The following is a 15921-nucleotide window of genomic DNA, read 5'->3' on the forward strand; positions in this document are numbered from 1 at the left end:
TATACTGAACCATACATAAACCCCTCTCTACTATACTGGACCATACATAACCCCGCTCTACTATACTGAACCATACATAACCCCTCTCTACTATACTGGACTGTATAACACCATACATAACCCTCTCTACTATACTGAACCATACATAACCCCTCTCTACTATACTGGACTGTATAACACCATACATAATCCCTCTCTACTATACTGGACTATATAACACCATACATAACCCTCTCTACTATACTGGACTATATAACACCATACATAACCCCTCTCTACTATACTGGACAGTATAACACCATACATAACCCCTCTCTACTATACTGGACCATACATAACCCCTCTCTACTATACTGGACAGTATAACACCATACATAACCCCTCTCTACTATACTGGACTGTATGACACCATACATAACCCCTCTCTACTATACTGAACCATACATAACCCCTCTCTACTATACTGGACTGTATAACAACATACATTACCCTCTCTACTATACTGGACTGTATAACAACATACATTACCCTCTCTACTATACTGGACTGTATGACACCATACATAACCCCTCTCTACTATACTGGACTGTATGACACCATACATAACCCTTCTCTACTATACTGGACCATACATAACCCCTCTCTACTATACTGGACTGTATGACACCATACATAACCCTCTCTGCTATACTGGACCATACATAACCCCTCTCTACTATACTGAACTGTATAACACCATACATAAACCCTCTCTACTATACTGGACCATACATAACCCCTATCTACTATACTGGACTGTATAACAACATACATTACCCCTCTCTACTATACTGGACTGTATGACACCATACATAACCCCTCTCTACTATACTGGACCATACATAACCCTCTCTACTATACTGGACTGTATGACACCATACATAACCCCTCTCTGCTATACTGGACCATACATAACCCCTCTCTACTATACTGAACTGTATAACACCATACATAAACCCTCTCTACTATACTGGACCATACATAACCCCTATCTACTATACTGGACCATACATAACCCCTCTCTACTATACTGGACTGTATGACACCATACATAACCCCTCTCTACTATACTGAACTGTATAACACCATACATAACCCCTCTCTACTATACTGGACCATACATAACCCCTCTCTACTATACTGGACCATACATAACCCCTATCTACTATACTGGACCATACATAACCCCTCTCTACTATACTGAACCATACATAACCCCTCTCTACTATACTGGACTTTATAACAACATACATAACCCCTCTCTACTATACTGGACTGTATGACACCATACATAACCCCTCTCTACTATACTGGACCATACATAACCCCTCCCTACTATACTGGACTGTATAACACCATACATAACCCCTCTCTACTATACTGAACCATACATAACCCCTCTCTACTATACTGAACTGTATAACACCATACATAACCCCTCTCTACTATACTGAACCATACATAACCCCTCTCTACTATACTGAACTGTATAACACCATACATCAACCCTCTCTACTATACTGGACTGTATAACACCATACATAACCCTCTCTACTATACTGGACTGTATAACACCATACATAACCCCTCTCTACTATACTGGACTGTATAACACCATACATAACGCCTCTCTACTATAATGGACCATACATAACCCCTCTCTACTATACTGAACCATACATAACCCCTCTCTACTATACTGGACCATACATAACCCCTCTCTACTATACTGAACCATACATAACCCCTCTCTACTATACTGGACCATACATAACCCCTCTCTACTATACTGAACCATACATAACCCCTCTCTACTATACTGAACCATACATAACCCCTCTCTACTATACTGGACCATACATAACCCCTCTCTACTATACTGAACCATACATAACCCATTCATATTTCACTGTATGATACAATGAATACCTTGTGGCCGAGTCCCAGATGTAGAAAACAATGTGTTTACTACTATGTCCCTTGCCGAACCGACCCTTATCCCCTTTTTAAATAGTGCATTTCAAAGCCCTGGGTCGGTAACTATTATCTTGCACTATATTTACCTGGAGTGGTGCTAAATGGAGATGGGTTGAGGAGGCTGGAGTTGCCATTGGCCAGGGGCATCGTCATGGGAACCAGGGAGGGCACAGAAGTCAGGGTGGGGATAACGGGCATCGGGGTCAGGACGGGCATGCCGACGAACACATTTGGCATCGAGCCCATACCTGTGGAGGTAGAGAGAATGATATTATCCCACTGTCCCACATATTCTCAAATCAGCACTCCTGAGACTATGACCTGATCCTAGATCACCACTCCTACTGAGACATAGACCTGATCCTAGATCACCACTCCTACTGAGACTATGACCTGATCCTAGATCACCACTCCTACTGAGACTATGACCTGATCCTAGATCACCACTCCTACTGAGACTCTGTATGACCTGATCCTAGATCACCACTCCTACTGAGACTATGACCTGATCCTAGATCACCACTCCTACTGAGACTATGACCTGATCCTAGATCACCACTCCTACTGAGACTCTGTATGACCTGATCCTAGATCACCACTCCTACTGAGACTATGACCTGACCCTAGATCAGCACTCCTACTGAGACTATGACCTGATCCTAGATCACCACTCCTACTGAGACTCTGTATGACCTGATCCTAGATCACCACTCCTACTGAGACTATGACCTGATCCTAGATCACCACTCCTACTGAGACTATGACCTGATCCTAGATCACCACTCCTACTGAGACTATGACCTGATCCTAGATCACCACTCCTACTGAGACTCTGTATGACCTGATCCTAGATCACCACTCCTACTGAGACTATGACCTGACCCTAGATCAGCACTCCTACTGAGACTATGACCTGATCCTAGATCACCACTCCTACTGAGACTATGACCTGATCCTAGATCACCACTCCTACTGAGACTATGACCTGATCCTAGATCACCACTCCTACTGAGACTCTGTATGACCTGATCCTAGATCACCACTCCTACTGAGACTATGACCTGACCCTAGATCAGCACTCCTACTGAGACTATGACCTGATCCTAGATCACCACTCCTACTGAGACTATGACCTGATCCTAGATCACCACTCCTACTGAGACTCTGTATGACCTGATCCTAGATCACCACTCCTACTGAGACTCTTTATGACCTGATCCTCGATCACCACTCCTACTGAGACTCTTTATGACCTGATCCTAGATCACCACTCCTACTGAGACTATGACCTGATCCTAGATCACCACTCCTCCTGAGACTATGACCTGATCCTAGATCACCACTCCTACTGAGACTATGACCTGATCCTAGATCACCACTCCTACTGAGACTCTTTATGACCTGATCCTAGATCACCACTCCTACTGAGACTCTGTATGACCTGATCCTAGATCACCACTCCTACTGAGACTATGACCTGATCCTAGATCACCACTCCTACTGAGACTATGACCTGATCCTAGATCACCACTCCTACTGAGACTCTGTATGACCTGATCCTAGATCACCACTCCTACTGAGACTATGACCTGATCCTAGATCACCACTCCTACTGAGACTATGACCTGATCCTAGATCACCACTCCTACTGAGACTATGACCTGATCCTAGATCACCACTCCTACTGAGACTATGACCTGATCCTAGATCACCACTCCTACTGAGACTCTTTATGACCTGATCCTAGATCACCACTCCTACTGAGACTATGACCTGATCCTAGATCACCACTCCTACTGAGACTATGACCTGTTCCTAGATCACCACTCCTACTGAGACTATGACCTGATCCTAGATCACCACTCCTACTGAGACTATGACCTGATCCTAGATCACCACTCCTACTGAGACTATGACCTGATCCAAGATCACCACTCCTACTGAGACTATGACCTGATCCTAGATCACCACTCCTACTGAGACTATGACCTGATCCAAGATCACCACTCCTACTGAGACTATGACCTGATCCTAGATCACCACTCCTACTGAGACTATGACCTGATCCTAGATCACCACTCCTACTGAGACTCTTTATGACCTGATCCTAGATCACCACTCCTACTGAGACTCTTTATGACCTGATCCTAGATCACCACTCCTACTGAGACTCTGTATGACCTGATCCTAGATCACCACTCCTACTGAGACTATGATCTGATCCTAGATCACCACTCCTACTGAGACTATGACCTGATCCTAGATCACCACTCCTACTGAGACTCTTTATGACCTGATCCTAGATCACCACTCCTACTGAGACTCTGTATGACCTGATCCTAGATCACCACTCCTACTGAGACTATGACCTGATCCTAGATCACCACTCCTACTGAGACTATGACCTGATCCTAGATCACCACTCCTACTGAGACTATGTCCTGATCCTAGATCACCACTCCTACTGAGACTATGACCTGATCCTAGATCACCACTCCTACTGAGACTATGACCTGATCCTAGATCACCACTCCTACTGAGACTATGACCTGATCCTAGATCACCGCTCCTACTGAGACTATGACCTGATCCTAGATCACCACTCCTACTGAGACTATGACCTGATCCTAGATCACCACTCCTACTGAGACTATGACCTGATCCTAGATCACCACTCCTACTGAGACTATGACCTGATCCTAGATCAGCACTCCTACTGAGACTATGACCTGATCCTAGATCACCACTCCTACTGAGACTATGACCTGTTCCTAGATCACCACTCCTACTGAGACTATGACCTGATCCTAGATCCATCTGGCCCTACCAAAGCATGCTGAAGACTTCATAATGGAGGTGGGCGTGGCAGTGGGTGGCTGCTTCATGCTGATTGGTAGAGAGGGGGGAAGGCCCCGGCCCTGCAGCCTCAGTTTAATCAGCTTCATGGCAATCGAGAACTCTAGTTGGTCCATCCTCCCATCACTACCCATATCAGCTAGGGACCTGGGGGGAGAAGAGGGGAGGAGAGAAAGAAGAGAGAGAGAGGAGGTGAGAGAGAGTAGGGGGAGAGAGAGAGGGCAAGAGGGGGACGTTATAAAGCCTAGATAAACACTGATTTAGTATATATCCGCACTAACGACAGGACACACTGCACCACTCTAACAACAGGACACACAGCACCACTCTAACAACAGGACACACAGCACCACTCTAACAACAGGACACAAAGCACCGCTCTAATGACAGGAGACACAGCACCGCTCTAACGACAGGACACACAGCACCACTCTAACGACAGGACACACAGCACCGCTCTAACGACAGGACACACAGCACCGCTCTAACGACAGGACACACAGCACCACTCTAACAACAGGACACACAGCACCGCTCTAACAACAGGACACACAGCACCGCTCTAACAACAGGACACACAGCACCACTCTAACAACAGGACACACAGCACCGCTCTAACAACAAGACACACAGCACCGCTCTAACGACAGGACACACGGCACCGCTCTAACAACAGGACACACAGCACCACTCTAACAACAGGACACACAGCACCGCTCTAACAACAGAACACACAGCACCGCTCTAACGACAGGACACACAGCACCACTCTAACAACAGGACACACAGCACCACTCTAACAACAGGACACACAGCACCAATCTAACAACAGGACACACAGCACCGCTCTAACAACAGGACACACAGCACCGCTCTAACGACAGGACACACAGCACCACTCTAACAGCAGGACACACAGCACCACTCTAACAGCAGGACACACAGCACCACTCTAACAACAGGACACACAGCACCACTCTAACAACAGGACACACAGCACCACTCTAACAACAGGACACACAGCACCACTCTAACAACAGGACACACAGCACCGCTCTAACAACAGAACACACAGCACCGCTCTAACGACAGGACACACAGCACCACTCTAACAACAGGACACACAGCACCACTCTAACAACAGGACACACAGCACCGCTCTAACGACAGGACACACAGCACCGCTCTAACGACAGGACACACAGCACCACTCTAACAACAGGACACACAGCACCACTCTAACAACAGGACACACAGCACCGCTCTAACAACAGGACACACAGCACCACTCTAACAACAGGACACACAGCACCACTCTAACAACAGGACACACAGCACCGCTCTAATGACAGGACACACAGCACCGCTCTAACAACAGGACACACAGCACCATTCTAACAACAGGACACACAGCACCACTCTAACAACAGGACACACAGCACCGCTCTAACAACAGAACACACAGCACCACTAACAACAGGACACACAGCACCGCTCTAACAACAGGACACACAGCACCGCTCTAACAACAGGACACACAGCACCACTCTAACAACAGGACACACAGCACCACTCTAACAACAGGACACACAGCACCGCTCTAATGACAGGACACACAGCACCGCTCTAACAACAGGACACACAGCACCATTCTAACAACAGGACACACAGCACCACTCTAACAACAGGACACACAGCACCGCTCTAACAACAGAACACACAGCACCGCTCTAACGACAGGACACACAGCACCACTCTAACAACAGGACACACAGCACCACTCTAACAACAGGACACACAGCACCACTCTAACAACAGGACACACAGCACCGCTCTAACGACAGGACACACAGCACCACTATAACGACAGGACACACAGCACCACTATAACGACAGGACACACAGCACCACTCTAACGACAGGACACACAGCACCGCTCTAACGACAGGACACACAGCACCACTCTAACAACAGGACACACAGCACCACTCTAACAACAGGACACACAGCACCGCTCTAACGACAGGACACACAGCACCGCTCTAACGACAGGACACACAGCACCACTCTAACAACAGGACACACAGCACTACTCTAACAACAAGACACACAGCACCGCTCTAATGACAGGACACACAGCACCACTAACGACAGGACACACAGCACCACTCTAATGACAGGACACACAGCACCGCTCTAACAACAGGACACACAGCACCACTCGAACAACAGGACACACAGCACCGCTCTAACGACAGGACACACAGCACCGCTCTAACAACAGGACACACAGCACCACTCTAACAACAGGACACACAGCACCACTCTAATGACAGGACACATAGCAAAGCTCTAATGACAGGACACACAGCACCGCTCTAATGACAAGACACACAGCACCACTCTAATGAAAGTACCACTCTAATGACAGGACACACAGCACCGCTCTAATGACAGCACCACTCTAACAACAGGACACACAGCACCGCTCTAATGACAGTACCACTCTAACAAAAGGACACACAGCACCGCTCTAATGACAGCACCACTCTAATGACAGGACACACAGCACCGCTCTAATGACAGCACCACTCTAACAACAGGACACACAGCACCGCTCTAATGACAGGACACACAGCACCGCTCTAATGACAGCACCACTCTAATGACAGGGCACACAGCACCGCTCTAATGACAGGACACACAGCAAAGCTCTAACAACAGGACACAAAGCACCACTCTAACAACAGGACACACAGCACCACTCTAACAACAGGACACACAGCACCACTCTAACAACAGGACACACAGCACCGCTCTAACGACAGGGCACACAGCACCGCTCTAACGACAGGACACACAGCACCACTCTAACAACAGGACACACAGCACCACTCTAACAACAGGACACACAGCACCGCTCTAACAACAGGACACACAGCACCACTCTAACAACAGGACACACAGCACCACTCTAACAACAAGACACACAGCACCGCTCTAACGACAGGACACACAGCACCACTAACGACAGGACACACAGCACCACTCTAATGACAGGACACACAGCACCGCTCTAACAACAGGACACACAGCACCACTCTAACAACAGGACAAAGAAGCACCGCTCTAACGACAGGACACACAGCACCGCTCTAACAACAGGACACACAGCACCACTCTAACAACAGGACACACAGCACCACTCTAACAACAGAACACACAGCACCGCTCTAACGACAGAACACACAGCACCACTCTAATGACAGGACACACAGCACCACTCTAATGACAGGACACACAGCACCACTCTAATGACAGGACACACAGCACCACTCTAATGACAGGACACACAGCACCACTCTAACGACAGAACACACAGCACCTCTCTAATGACAGGACACACAGCACCACTCTAATGACAGGACACACAGCACCGCTCTAACGACAGGACACACAGCACCACTCTAACGACAGCACCACTCCAATGACAGGACACACAGCACCGCTCTAACGACAGGACACACAGCACCGCTCTAATGACAGGACACACAGCACCGCTCTAATGACAGGACACACAGCACCACTCTAACAACAGGACACACAGCACCACTCTAATGACAGGACAGTGCTTCCACATAGGGGGGGGGGGACAGGGTGTTTCCACCTAGGGGGGCTGGGATGTGTGTTTTCTCACCAGATCTCAGCCAGGACTGAAGGAGGAAGACCAGACTGGAGGAAGAACTGACTCGCCTGTTCACCTACACAACACAACACACACCTGTTAGACACACACACACACCTGTTAGACACACACACACCTGTTACACACACACACACACCTGTTAGACACACACACACCTGTTAGACACACACACACACACCTGTTAGACACACACACACACCTGTTAGACACACACACACACCTGTTAGACACACACACACACACCTGTTAGACACACACACACACCTGTTAGACACACACACACACACACCTGTTAGACACACACACACACACCTGTTAGACACACACACACACACCTGTTAGACACACACACACACCTGTTAGACACATACACACCTGTTAGACACACACACACACCTGTTAGACACACACACACACCTGTTAGACACACACACACACACACCTGTTAGACACACACACACACCTGTTAGACACACACACACCCCTGTTAGACACACACACACACCTGTTTGACACACACACGCACCTGTTAGACACACACGCACCTGTTAGACACACACACACCTGTTAGATACACGCACACACACCTGTTAGGTACACACACACCTGTTAGATACACACACACACCCATTAGATACACACACACACACACACACACACACTTGTTAGATACACACACACACACAATATCACACACACTGTACATATACACACACAATATCACACACACACACACACACCTGTTAGAAACACACACACACGCCTGTTAAACACACACACACACACACACACACACGTTAGATACACACACACACATACACACCTGTTAGATACACACACACACACACACACACACACACACACACACACACACCTGTTAGATACACACACACACACACACCTGTTAGATACACACACACCTGTTAGACACACACACACCGGTTATATATACACACACTTGTTAGATACACACACACACACACACACACACACACACTTGTTAGATACACACACACACTTGTTAGATACACACACACACACACACACACACCTGTTAGACACACACCTGTTATACACACACACACACCTGTTAGATACACACACACACACCTGTTAGATACACACACACACGCACCAGTTAGATACACACCTGTTATATAAACACACCTGTTATATACACACACACCTGTGAGATACACACACACACACCTGTGAGATACACACCTGTTATATACACACACACACCTGTTAGATACACACACACACCTGTTAGATACACACACTTGTTAGATACACACACACACACACACACCTGTTAAATGCATATAAACATGTTACACACACACCTGTTATAAACACACACACACACCTACACCTGTTAGATACACATACACACACACACCTGTTAGATACACATACACACACACACCTGTTAGATACACACACACCTGCTAGATACACACACACACGTTAGATACACACACTTGTTAGATACACACACACACACACACCTGTTAAATGCATATAAACATGTTACACACACACCTGTTATAAACACACACACACACACACTCACACACACCTACACCTGTTAGATACACAAAACACACACACCTGTTAGATACACGGTCAGGTCAGGTATGTGATTCGGAGACTCACCCGATATGTATCCCAGGACAGGTGTCAGAGAGTTAAACTGTTTATCATGTTTCAGTCTCTCCTCTGGACTGATGTTCCACATGCTGACTGCATCTATAGAGACAGGAGGGAGGGGAGAGAGGGAAGGGGAGAGAGGAGAGGACGGGGAGAGAGAGGGACGGGGAGAGAGGAGGAGGAGGGGGAGAGAGAGGAGGAGGGGGAGAGAGAGGAGGAGGGGGAGAGAGAGGGAGGAGGGGGAGAGAGGGACGGGGAGAGAGGGGAGGGACGGGGAGAGAGAGGGACGGGGAGAGAGAGGGACGGGGGAGAGAGAGGAGGAGGGGGAGAGAGAGGAGGAGGGGGAGAGAGAGGAGGATGGGGGGAGAGAGAGGGACGGGGAGAGAGAGGGACGGGGAGAGAGAGGGACGGGGGAGAGAGAGGGACGGGGAGAGAGAGGGACGGGGAGGAGAGAGAGGGAGGAGGGGGAGAGAGGAGGAGGGGGAGAGAGGGACGGGGAGAGAGAGAGGAGGAGGGGGAGAGAGGGACGGGGAGAGAGAGAGGGACGGGGGAGAGAGGGGGAGGATGGGGAGAGAGGGAGGACGGGGAGAGAGGGGAGGACGGGGAGAGAGAGGACGGGGAGAGAGAGGGACGGGGAGAGAGAGGGAGGGGCGGAGGAGAGGGGAGGGAGAGAGAGAGAGAGGAGGAGGGGGAGAGAGAGAGGAGGAGGGGAGAGAGAGGGGAGGAGGGGGGGAGAGAGAGAGGAGGAGGGGAGAGAGAGGAGGAGGGGGGAGAGGAGGAGGGAGAGGGAGGGGGGGAGAGGAGGAGGGGGAGAGAGAGGAGGGGGGAGAGAGAGGAGGAGGGGGGAGAGGGAGGGGGGGAGAGAGAGGGACGGGGAGAGGGGGGACGGGGAGAGAGGGGGAGGACGGGGAGAGAGAGGGACGGGGAGAGAGAGGAGGGAGGGGAGAGGAGGAGGGGGGAGGGAGAGAAGAGGAGGGGGAGAGAGGAGGGGGAGAGAGGAGGGAGGGGGGAGAGAGAGGGACGGGGGAGAGAGGAGAGGATGGGGAGAGAAAGGGACGGGGAGAGAGGAGGGGGGGAGAGAGAGGAGGAGGGGGGAGAGAGAGGAAGGAAGGGGAGAGAGAGGAGGAGGGGGAGAGAGGGAGGAGGGGGAGAGAGAGGAGGAGGGGAGAGAGAGGAGGAGGGGGAGAGAGAGGAGGGAGGGGGAGAGAGGGACGGGGAGAGAGAGAGGGACGGGGGAGAGGGGAGGACGGGGAGAGAGGGGGAGGACGGGGGGAGAGAGGGGAGGACGGGAGAGAGAGGGACGGGGAGAGAGAGGGACGGGAAGAGAGAGGGACCGGAAGAGTGAGAGGGACCGGAAGAGTGAGAGGGACGGGGAGAGTGAGAGGGACGGGGAAAGTGAGAGGGACGGGGGAGAGAGAGAGGGACGGGGAGAGAGAGAGGGATGGGGATAGAGAGAGAGAGAGATGGGGAGAGAGGGGAGGATGGAGAGAGAGAGGGGAGGACGGGGAGAGAGAGGGACGGGGAGAGAGAGGGACGGGGAGAGAGAGGAGGAGGGGGAGAGAGAGAGACGGGGGAGAGAGAGGGACGGGGAGAGAGAGGGAGGAGGGGGAGAGAGAGGAGGAGGGGGGAGAGAGGGACAGGGATAGAGAGAGAGTTGGGGAGAGAGGGGAGGACGGGGGAGAGAGGGGAGGACGGGGAGAGAGGGGAGGACGGGGGAGAGGGGAGAGAGAGGGACGGGGAGGGAGGAGGGACAGAGGGTAGGGGAGTAGAAAATGAATATATCAGAAGAATCTTTCATACTATATAATCAATTGTAATGGTTCATATGAAGCCAATTTGTGTATTTATTTTTGAATTATTAGGTAAAGTGAGTTTTACATTATTGTTGAGGGGATCAGATGGGAGTCAGGGACTGAGTCCCCTCAATGGCACCCTACTCCCTATAGGCTTAGACCAAAGTAGTGCACCCTACTCCCTATGGGCTTAGACCAAAGTAGTGCACCCTACTCCCTATAGGCTTAGACCAAAGTAGTGCACCCTATTCCCTATAGGCGTAGACCAAAGTAGTGCACCCTATTCCCTATAGGCCCTGGACCAAAGTAGTGCACCGTATTCCCTATAGGCCCTGGATCAAAGTAGTGCACTATATAGCGAATAGGGTCTTGGACCAAAGTATTGCCTTACATGTACATAGGGCATAGGGGCCATTTGGGAGGCAGACAGGATCAGGCATCACTAATTGATCCAGATAGCAAAAATGCATGATGAGGTCTATTTCCAGACTTTACTGTAGAAAACCGAGTGGATGGGAAATATATCTCTGACTCTGATGGACATTTCTGCTCCTCCTTACGAGTTGTGTATATTGGGTTGTCTACTCCAGTGCTTGGTTTGTGCTGCTGTAACCTACTACTGCTCCTTGTCTGTGGATGGGGAGGCTGTGGACTGCTGAAGTATGGGGAGGCTGTGGACTGCTGAAGTATGGGGAGGCTGTGGACTGTTGAAGTATGGGGAGGCTGTGGACTGTTGAAGTATGGGGAGGCTGTGGACTGTTGAAGTATGGGGAGGCTGTGGACTGTTGAAGTATGGGGAGGCTGTGGACTGTTGAAGTATGGGGAGGCTGTGGACTGTTGTGAAGTATGGGGAGGCGGTGGACTGTTGAAGTATGGGGAGGCTGTGGACTGTTGAAGTATGGGGAGGCGGTGGACTGCTGAAGTATGGGGAGGCGGTGGACTGCTGAAGTATGGGGAGGCTGTGGACTGCTGAAGTATGGGGAGGCTGTGGACTGCTGAAGTATGGGGAGGCGGTGGACTGTTGAAGTATGGGGAGGCTGTGGACTGTTGAAGTATGGGGAGGCGGTGGACTGCTGAAGTATGGGGAGGCTGTGGACTGTTGAAGTATGGGGAGGCTGTGGAGTGCTGAAGTATGGGGAGGCTGTGGACTGCTGAAGTATGGGGAGGCTGTGGACTGTTGAAGTATGGGGAGGCTGTGGACTGTTGAAGTATGGGGAGGCTGTGGACTGTTGTGAAGTATGGGGAGGCTGTGGACTGTTGAAGTATGGGGAGGCTGTGGACTGTTGAAGTATGGGGAGGCTGTGGACTGTTGAAGTACGGGGAGGCTGTGGACTGTTGAAGTATGGGGAGGCTGTGGACTGTTGAAGTATGGGGAGGCTGTGGACTGTTGAAGTATGGGGAGGCTGTGGACTGTTGTGAAGTATGGGGAGGCTGTGGACTGTTGTGAAGTATGGGGAGGCTGTGGACTGTTGTGAAGTATGGGGAGGCTGTGAACTGTTGAAGTATGGGGAGGCTGTGGACTGTTGAAGTATGGGGAGGCTGTGGACTGTTGATGTATGGGGAGGCTGTGAACTGTTGAAGTATGGGGAGGCGGTGGACTGTTGAAGTATGGGGAGGCGGTGGACTGTTGAAGTATGGGGAGGCGGTGGACTGTTGAAGTACGGGGAGGCGGTGGACTGTTGAAGTATGGGGAGGCGGTGGACTGTTGAAGTATGGGGAGGCTGTGGACTGTTGAAGTATGGGGAGGCTGTGGACTGTTGAAGTATGGGGAGGCTGTGGACTGTTGAAGTATAGGGAGGATGTGGACTGTTGTTGAAGTATGGGGAGGCTGTGGACTGTTGTTGAAGTATGGGGAGGCTGTGGACTGTTGCACCATCCAGACGCTGCAATTGATGAATCTATGAAATTGCTTCTTCCAATTATTGCTAAACATTAACCTGTTAAGGAACTGACTGTTAGAACTTCAGGCTCCAGGGTAGCCATCTACTCTTTTCTATTGTTTTACCAAAGACTTGTCACTGGCATTAAACAAAGCATGCTGTTGGCACTGGGGCATTATCTGAGCAGACACCTGCCTACTGCTGTTTTCGTCCATCCACTTGACATTTTGCCTTGGCTGTTTTTGGACATCTGCCAAACTTTAACTCCACTTGACCGGAGTCTTTTGGACTCTCCCGCTGCCTGGTGTAGCGCTTACCACCCTCTCTGCTTTCCACCGGCCTGTACTGAAAACTACCTCCCCTCCAAGGTGCTTCTCTGCTCAGCTCCTCGTTGGCAGGGTGTTCTGCCCGCCCCTCGTTGGCAGGGTGTTCTGCCCGCCCTTCGTTGGCAGGGTGTTCTGCCCGCCCCTCGATGGCAGGGTGTTCTGCCCGCCCCTCGTTGGCAGGGTGTTCTGCCCGCCCCTCGTTGGCAGGGTGTTCTGCCCGCCCTTCGTTGGCAGGGTGTTCTGCCCGCCCCTCGTTGGCAGGGTGTTCTGCCCGCCTCGTTGGCAGGGTGTTCCGCCCGCGCCCTCGTTGGCAGGGTGTTCCGCCCGCCCCTCGTTGGCAGGGTGTTCCACCCAGCCCCTCGTTGGCAGGGTGTTCCACCCAGCCCCTCGTTGGCAGGGTGTTCTGCCCGCCCCTCGTTGGCAGGGTGTTCCGCCCGCCCCTCGTTGGCAGGGTGTTCTGCCCCTCGTTGGCAGGGTCTTCTACCCAGCCCCTCGTTGGCAAGATGCTTCTCTCCTTTCCACCGGCCTGTACTGGTAACTACCCCCTCCAAGGTGGTTCTCTCCTTTCCACCGGCCTGTCCTGGTAACTACCCCCTCCAAGGTGCTTCTCTGGCCTGTACTGGTAACTTCCACTGGCCTGTACTGTACTGGTAACTACCCCTCCAAGGTGCTTCTCTCCTTTCCACCGGCCTGTACTGGAAACTACCCCTCCAAGGTGCTTCTCCTTCCACTGGCCCTTAACTACCCCTCCACCGGCCTGTACTGGTAAACTCCAAGGTGCTTCCTCCTTTCCAAGCCTGTACTGGCTTCTCTCCTTTCCACCGGCCTGTACTGGTAACTACCCCTCCAAGGTGCTTCTCTACTTTCCACTGGCCTGTTCTGGTAACTACCCCTCCAAGGTGTTCTTCTCTCCTTTCCACTGGCCTGTACTGGTAACTACCCCCTCCAAGGTGCTTCTCTCCTTTCCACCGGCCTGTACTGGAAACTACCCCCTCCAAGGTGCTTCTCTCCTTTCCACCGGCCTGTACTGGTAACTACCCCCTCCAAGGTGCTTCTCTCCTTTCCACCGGCCTGTACTGGTAACTACCCCTCCAAGGTGCTTCTCTTTCCACCGGCCTGTACTGGTAACTACCCCCTCCAAGGTGCTTCTCCTTTCCACCGGCCTGTACTGGTAACTACCCCCTCCTTTCCACCGGCCTGTACTGGTAACTACCCCTTCTCTCCTTTCCACCGGCCTGTACTGGTAACTACCCCTCCAAGGTGGTTCTCTCCTTTCCACCGGCCTGTACTGGTAACTACCCCCTCCAAGGTGGTTCTCTCCTTTCCACCGGCCTGTACTGGTAACTACCCCCTCCAAGGTGCTTCTCTCCTTTCCACCGGCCTGTACTGGTAACTACCCCCTCCAAGGTGGTTCTCTCCTTTCCACCGGCCTGTCCTGGTAACTACCCCCTCCAAGGTGCTTCTCTCCTTTCCACCGGCCTGTACTGGTAACTACCCCTCCAAGGTGCTTCTCTCTCCTTTCCACCGGCCTGTACTGGTAACTACCCCCTCCAAGGTGCTTCTCTCCTTTCCACCGGCCTGTACTGGTAACTACCCCCTCCAAGGTGCTTCTCTCTTTCCTTTCCACCGGCCTGTACTGGTAACTACCCCCTCCAAGGTGCTTCTCTCCTTTCCACCGGCCTGTACTGGTA

At 51.1% G+C, this 15921-nt stretch overlaps 1 pseudogene; it reads right to left on the bottom strand.

Moving 5' to 3' along the window:
- LOC135532689 (intersectin-2-like) overlaps positions 1–10326 on the bottom strand; it is a 32627-nt pseudogene extending 22301 nt beyond the window's left edge.
- Between the last annotated feature and the right edge of the window lie 5595 nt (positions 10327–15921).

This window comes from Oncorhynchus masou, unplaced genomic scaffold (assembly GCF_036934945.1).
Source record: "Oncorhynchus masou masou isolate Uvic2021 unplaced genomic scaffold, UVic_Omas_1.1 unplaced_scaffold_1988, whole genome shotgun sequence".
Taxonomy (NCBI): domain Eukaryota; kingdom Metazoa; phylum Chordata; class Actinopteri; order Salmoniformes; family Salmonidae; genus Oncorhynchus; species Oncorhynchus masou.